We start from the raw sequence: 7,483 nt of genomic DNA, 5'->3' as shown, positions 1-7,483 counted from the left end.
CCATTTGGAATGCAGTCAAGACCAGCCGTGCTTCTCCTTGAGCCAGGTCTCTACAGGTTAATAGCTGCGTTAATTGGTTCCCAGGGAACGAGGTGCTAGATTGGACTAATGACCTGGTACCTAATGACTCAGTAAACATTTTTATTATGCTCTTGTTATTGGCTTCTGCTTTCCCCATGGTAAAGTATGCATGGAGTAAAAAAATGTACTGGTGTTTCGGACATACTTTTCATTGACAGAACTCCTGAACTTTTTACAGCTTTTTACAGGATGGATGGAGTACATGACAAATGTATCTTATATATACAATAAATCATCATTACCCTTACTGTATTATTTTATTCTGAGGGTCAAACATATCTCACAGCGACCCTGGAAAAACAAGATGGGTATGTGGTTGGCCCACCACCTTACAAGGCCTATTTTCCATTAGGGATAGACGTAATGGGCTTAACTTTTACACATTTACATACGTTTATCCACTGTTGTCAATCGATCCAGACAGTTTTGCATTTCTATATTTGTTCAACACATAGATACAGCAGCCTCTGGCAAAACTGTACATTCAAGTAAAGAATTCAAAGTAATGAGTTCTGTTTTTTTTTTACATTTGTAAAAGTGCATCAAAGTAAAGATAAACTAAAAAGGAGTACAAAATATATATAACCAAATCATGAAAGCAACAATCAAAGTCTAGGAGGATGGGAAGGCTCATAGAGCTGAGTCTTAAGGCCTGCTTTAAAGGCCCCAACAGTCTGAACAGCCCTGAGATTGTCAGGAAGGGAGTTCCAAAGGCGTGGTGCGTGGGAGCAAAAGAAACAACCCTCTATTGTGTGTATCCAGGTCCTGGCTACATGGAGCAGCTTGACGTGGCTTAAACTTAGGGTGCGTGGAGGTTCATAGGGGGAGAGTAGGTCTGACAGGTAGGCTGGTCCGATGCCATTGAAGGCTTTGTAGGAAGTGTATTTTAAAGTAAATCCTTTGATGGACAGGTAGTCAGTGGAGATCAGCAAGTGAATAAAAGGTAAATGACAAAATTATACAAATCAGCAAATGTTTTACAAGTCTGATTTTCACAATCCTCAACCCCATTCATTAGTGCACCTATAAGTATCAAAACACACAAGTCAACATCACAAAAAAAAAAACAATCAGGCCAGAAAAGGTCACATTAATGTTTAGCTTATGTTTTAGGGTACAAGCCTGTCTGATTTTAGCCATCCTAACTCCATACACAATAGGATTTAAAAGTGGCTAGCACATCAGATAGTACACTGATAAAATAGTGTGTACAGTTGGAACATTTTTCATAGGCCTATCAAATCTACTCTGGAGCAGAGTTAAGAAACAGCCAAAAGAGAAGTTGAGCAGCGAGGCCAGATGAGAAATAAAGGTACTGAAAACTTTCTGTCTGGTCTCGATGGAAGATTTCAAACAAATAGTCAGAATCTTAATATAAGAGGACACACTAGTAATTAAAGGGACAGCGACCACAGAATCCATAGATGTTATTAACTGGTGTGTCTGAAATTGAACAGGCAAGTTTTACTACCAGGTATTTGTCACAATACACTTTGTCTATAAAGTTCCGACACAATTGCAAATGAATGGTTAAAGACAGTGTTATGAGGCATTTTGGAAACGAGTACAACCATATTGCACCAATTAAAATACACACCCTGTTGGGTGTCATGATGATATTATACTGTTGTGGATAACATATAGCAAGGTACCTGTCATAGGACATGGCTGCTAAATTGCTGAATTCAATAGTTCAATATGTGTACATGCAAAAGATCTGTAGGTAACAGTACACAGTGGAAACTGCATGGTCATCTGAAACCAAATGAGTCATGAGAGCAGGAAACAAAGCACTGCTACCATACAAGACATTTACAAACAAACTGCACAGAAACAGATATATGGGTTAGTGATGGCTTCTCTCCATACAATTTAACCACAATAAGCACTGTGTTCACAAAAACTATGGAGACGTGTAAGACAGTTATTATGAAATACAAGTACTTTAAGTGTCAACTGTCATTATAACAAGTTAGTATAAATGACGTGTGATGAGTGTGATTAGAAGGAGTCAGGCGCAAGAGGGTAAATCACTGAATACAGAGTTTATTCCATCGTGCACAGTTTCGCTGGATAGCGACCACAAAATACAGGCACAGGGGAACAATCTACCCCGGCAATACAAGGTACGGGTAGCTCCAACAAAATACAGGTACAGGGGAAATATCTACCCCGGCAATACAAGGTACGAGTAGCTCCACCGAGCTACACTCAATTCACATGAAACTATCACCCACAAGGACAAGGGGGCAGAGGGAACACTTATACACAAACTAATGAGGGGATATGAACCAGGTGTGTGTAATTGACAAGACAAGACAAATGGAATGATGATATATGGAGCGGCAGTGGCTAGTAAGCCGGTTACGACGAACACCGAAGTCTGCCCTAACAAGGAGGGGAGGTAGCCTCGGCGGAAGTCGTGACATGACGTGAATTGTGTTGAGTTCATTATTTTCCTAATAGTACCTATAGAAGTATATAAAAATAAAAACAGGATTTGTCTTCAAGAGGATTTAAGTCTAGATCACCTGGTATCTTTCTCCAGACTGCCGTGGTATAGACATAGGCCTTCTACTGTATGTTCTGTGTCAGTGGGCTATTCCACACTAAACTACTGTCACATCACTGACGTTTTATACCTTTTAAAGGAAGAACAAAACCAGTATATATCAGTGTGTTTACTTGAACTCCAATGACACCAATAATTAAATTGTCATGGTGTGACTCTCAGCCTACTGTGGGTGGTTAGGTTAGTGACAAAATAAAGGCAAATTATTGGTTGATGGAGATGACTGACATGTTGGGGGAGGTGATTGACAAGGTGAACAATTCTGTGATTTTATTTGATCATGTGAAAAATAGCTACTGTGTAATTTAAATAATATAGTGCAGGTTAAAATGAATTGATCCATTAGTGCTTAATCTTGAGAACCCTACAGAGAGAAGATTGTTGAACACTTTCCTAGCTTTCAGTTGTCCTGAACTGTCACGCCCTGGCTCTGGGACTCTGTTATGTTGAGCCAGGGTGTGTTGTTTCTATGTGTTTTGTGTGCTAGGGTGATTGTCTAGTTCATTTGTTTCTATGTTGGCCGGTGTGGTTCTCAATCAGAGGCAACGTGTATCAGCTGTTGCTTGTTGTCTCTGATTGGGAACCATACTTAGGCAGCCTGTTTTCCACAGTGCGTTGTGGGATCTTGTTCCGTGTATGGTAACCAAGGACGTCACGTTATCATTTTGTTGTTTTGTTCGTGTGGTACTCTAAATAAATAAGTATGTTCGCAAATCACACTGCGCATTGGTCCACTGTGTTTGACGATCGTGACAGAAGATACCACCTCGACTGGGTCAAGCAGCGTGAGGAGGAGAGAGGCTGGACTTGGGAGCAGAGGAGCGAGAGTCTGGCGAGAGCCATGGAGGCCTGGCCCACGGGGAGGAGAGACGCCCAGAACATTTTTAGGGGGGGGGCTCACGCCGTGGACGACGGGACAGCAGGAGGCCGGGATAGAGTGGTTCAGCGGGTTGGCAAAGGAGGCCGCCAGGTTACGGGAGTCACTGGTCACCAGGGGGAAGGAGAATGTAGAGGCACGGCGAGAGGTACTGGGGTGTGTTGCCAGTCCGGTCCGGCCCGTTCCTGATCCCCGCGTAGGGCCAGTGGTGTGTGTTTCCAGTACGGTCCGGCTTGTTCCTGTCCCTCGCACCGAGCCTGTGGTGCGCACTGTGTTTGACGATCGTGACATGAACGGTTGCTGAACATTCGTTTTCTCAAGATTAACTGTAGAACTTTAGATCACCTACAAATGTCTCAAAATATACGTTTTTTATTTTATTTGGAGTCATTAGATAATATGCTTTGGTACTGTCCATATGTAGCTTGTTTTTGGTCATAGGTTCAGGAATGGCTGAAGAATTGCAAAATTTGCCTGGAGCTAACTCTGCAAATAGCAGAGTAAAAAGTCATAGTCATAGTCAATTGATCAATAATATAATAATACTTTTAGCAAATAAAAATATCTTTAATTTACAATATGTAGAATCTATGAGAATAGAAATCACAGCACAGTTGAAAAATATATGGCAAATAGAAATCAAAACTGTATGGTGTTCAGAGATAGATGGGAGGGGTTGAGTGGAGCTGAAGATTGGGACTAAAAACAAACAACAGATAGCTATTGAAATATATACTGTGTCCGTAAAATGTATATAGTATGTATAAGCTGGAAGTAGAAGCCTAAGTGTTGTTGTCCATGAGTTTACTCCAATTAGGGGAGGGATGGTACATGTAAATGTAAATATACAATTTATATACAGTGAGCGAAAAAAGTATTTGATCCCCTGCTGATTTTGTACGTTTGCCCACTGACAAAGAAATGATCAGTCTATAATTTTAATGGTAGGTTTATTTGAACAGTGAGAGACAGAACAAAAAAAATCCAGAAAAACGCATGTCAAAAATGTTATAAATTGATTTGCTTTTTAATGAGGGAAATAAGTATGTGACCCCCTCTCAACCAGAAAGATTTCTGGCAATACAGTCTCTTTACAAAGTACCAATTGCTTGTGTGCGTGTTAATGAATATCATACAGATTGGTTTCCCACACCCTCGGGTGTAAAATAAGGAGATGCCTTATCACCGACTTTGTTTGCTATGTTTATAAATGATTTGGCAAAATAAATTAAACAGTTAAATATTGGAGTAAGATATGATGAAATGCTAAGTATCCTTTTAAATGCTGATTATATTATTTTGACGGCAGAAACTGAACAAGACCTGCAGAACATGTTATTATTGTAATGAATACTCAGGGAGAAAAAGGTGTGGATTCACGCACAGAGCGTGGCAGGTGTTTATTTCGCCTTCGCAGAAGGCAGGACGTTGGGCCAGCCCCACGTCCATCAGGTTTCCGGCGGCCCCAGAATCCACCATTGCATGTGCCCGATGCGCAGCGCGGGCCCAATGAACCCTGACGGGGAGAAAAGTCTGGGAGTCTCTGGAGTTGGGGTTTCGGTTCCGGCTTGCTAGCACCCCTCCCGATTCTAGCGAGCCCTCCTGTTTCCCGGCTTCTCCGGGCATTAGTTTCAGTGGTGACCTGCCTGGCCGCAGTACAGGCAATGTCCCTGGCGCAGACGCCTCTGCCTCTCCATCCTGAACCAGCACGCTGCACCCAGCTGCATAGACTCCTCCTGAGGCGTTTCCTCCCTGAATCGGCTGAAAGCCTCCATCCCTCTCTCATGCGCCCTCTCACGACGCTGATTGTCTACCCGCACCGAGAGGTCGACGAGACCATCCAGTCGCTCAGGCAGCTCCCTGAAGGAGATTTCATCCTTCATCCCCTCCGATAGCCCCTGCACGTAAAGGACGACCAGGGCGGCCTCCTCCCATCCTGCCTCTCAAGCCCGGGTCCAGAACTCCACAGAGTAGTCGGCCACCGAACGGTCACCCTACCGACAGGCCGTGAGCCGCCACCCGAGAGGTGTCGAACACCTTGCGTAGCTCCCGGGTGAATTGGTAGGAGATGGTGAAACAAGGATCTTTACTGGTGGTCCCGAAGCCAGGATAATAAACAACGGACTTAACACGATAAAAGAAAGGTGGAGCAAATAAGTCTCCAAAAACAGGCTGACAGCTAAAATACGAAATAGTAACTACGACTGAAATAATAAAGAAACAGGGAGAACACTTCTCGAGTACCTGTACATACTTCTCCGATCAGACACTGATTATTACTGCTGGGCATAGAGAAACTAGCAGAGAAAACTGAGAAAGGGAACACAGGGAAGTGAGTGCATAAATACATAGGTGAAACAGGTAGACACATGTGACATCAATAGGTATGTTGATTAGTCCAGACTGTGAGTAAGGAGGTGCTTAAGGTTGTCAGAGGATGACACCCAGTGGGTCCCTCCGGAACTGCGACCCCCTCCTGTAACACTTTTCTATTAAAAACTTTGAAAGGTTTTAACTTTCCAGCTGAAATAATACATGTAAAAAAATTTATACGTATATAAATATCCTAAAGCAAAAATATACACAAATAATACAATTATGAAATTGCTTTAGAAAGGGGAACAAGACAGGTATGTCCTCTCTCCCCCTTCATGTTTGCACTGGCAATTGAACCGCTTGTAGAAATAATTAGACAGGACCCAAATGTAACAGGTATCAGTATTGATTAACATGAATATAAACTAAACTTATTTGCAGACCGTCTCCTGATATGCCTGACCATTATTGAAAACTCAATGCCCCCCTCTCTTAAAAATATGTTCAGATTACCCAAAATGTCAGAATATAAAATGTATGTGGAACAAAAATGAAATGATGGTAATAGGAAAAATTAAATGTTTAACTCATGATCTAGAGCAATACTTTAAGTGGACCACAAAAAATATCATATACTTAGGATGCTTAATAAGTGACAACAAACAACAAAATATATAAAGATATATTTGGTAATACTTATACTTGGTATAATATAATAAGTATACTTGGTAATAACAGACTTTATATGAGCAAATAAAACTAATAGAATAAAAAGGAAAGTTTTACATCTTCCTAAGTCTGAGTGTGGTTTTAACCTTCCAGGAACTGTATCAACTCTCCACCCAAGGATTTTACTTGAAACATTAAATTCACTAAAGAGTAACAATGGGTACATATTGAAGATGTGCATGCTCATCCCCAGAATCTTTTCATGTGTCTATTTTCAAAGGATAAAGCTAAGAACATTAACAACTTCATAGTTTAGAACACTATAACAACATGGAAGAAAAGAGAGAGCGAGAGTTGCACCCCTCCTCAAAAAACCAACACTCGATCCCTCCAATGTCAACAACTACAGACCAGTATCCCTTCTTTCTTTTCTCTCCAAAACTCTTGAGCGTGCCGTCTCTAGCCAACTCTCCTGCTATCTCTCTCAGAATGACCTTGATCCAAACCAGTCAGGTTTCAAGACTGGTCATTCAACTGAGACTGCTCTTCTCTGTGTCACGGAGGCTCTCCGCACTGCTAAAGCTAACTCTCTCTCCTCTGCTCTTATCCTTCTAGACCTATCCGCTGCCTTTGATACTGTGAACCATCAGATCCTCCTCTCCACCCTGTCTGAGTTGGGCATCTCTGGCGCTGCTCACTCTTGGATTGCGTCCTACCTAACAGGTCGCTCTTACCAGGTGGCGTGGCGAGAATCTGTCTCCGCACCACGTGCTCTCACCACTGGTGTCCCCCAGGGCTCAGTTCTAGGCCCTCTCCTTTTCTCTCTATACACCAAGTCACTTGGCTCTGTCATATCCTCACATGGTCTCTCCTATCATTGCTACGCAGACGACACACAATTAATTTTCTCCTTTCCCCCTTCTGATAACCAGGTGGTGAATCACATCTCTGCATGTCTGGCAGATATA

The 7,483-nt window shown here is 42.2% G+C and overlaps 1 pseudogene across 1 annotated transcript; it reads right to left on the bottom strand.

The window, feature by feature from the left end:
• Positions 1 to 361: 361 nt before the first annotated feature.
• LOC311101552 (olfactory receptor 11A1-like) lies at positions 362 to 2,063 on the bottom strand (annotated as a pseudogene). The gene is made up of 2 exons: positions 1,200 to 2,063; positions 362 to 372 (listed from the first exon to the last, which is right to left on the bottom strand). The product of its transcript is annotated as an olfactory receptor 11A1-like (transcript).
• Positions 2,064 to 7,483: the final 5,420 nt, after the last annotated feature.

Source organism: Coregonus lavaretus, assembly GCF_964263955.1.
Source record: "Coregonus lavaretus genome assembly, chromosome: 26".
Lineage (NCBI taxonomy): Eukaryota > Metazoa > Chordata > Actinopteri > Salmoniformes > Salmonidae > Coregonus > Coregonus lavaretus.
Note: the sequence above shows the minus strand (reverse complement) of the source record. Positions and strands in the feature narration are given on the sequence as shown.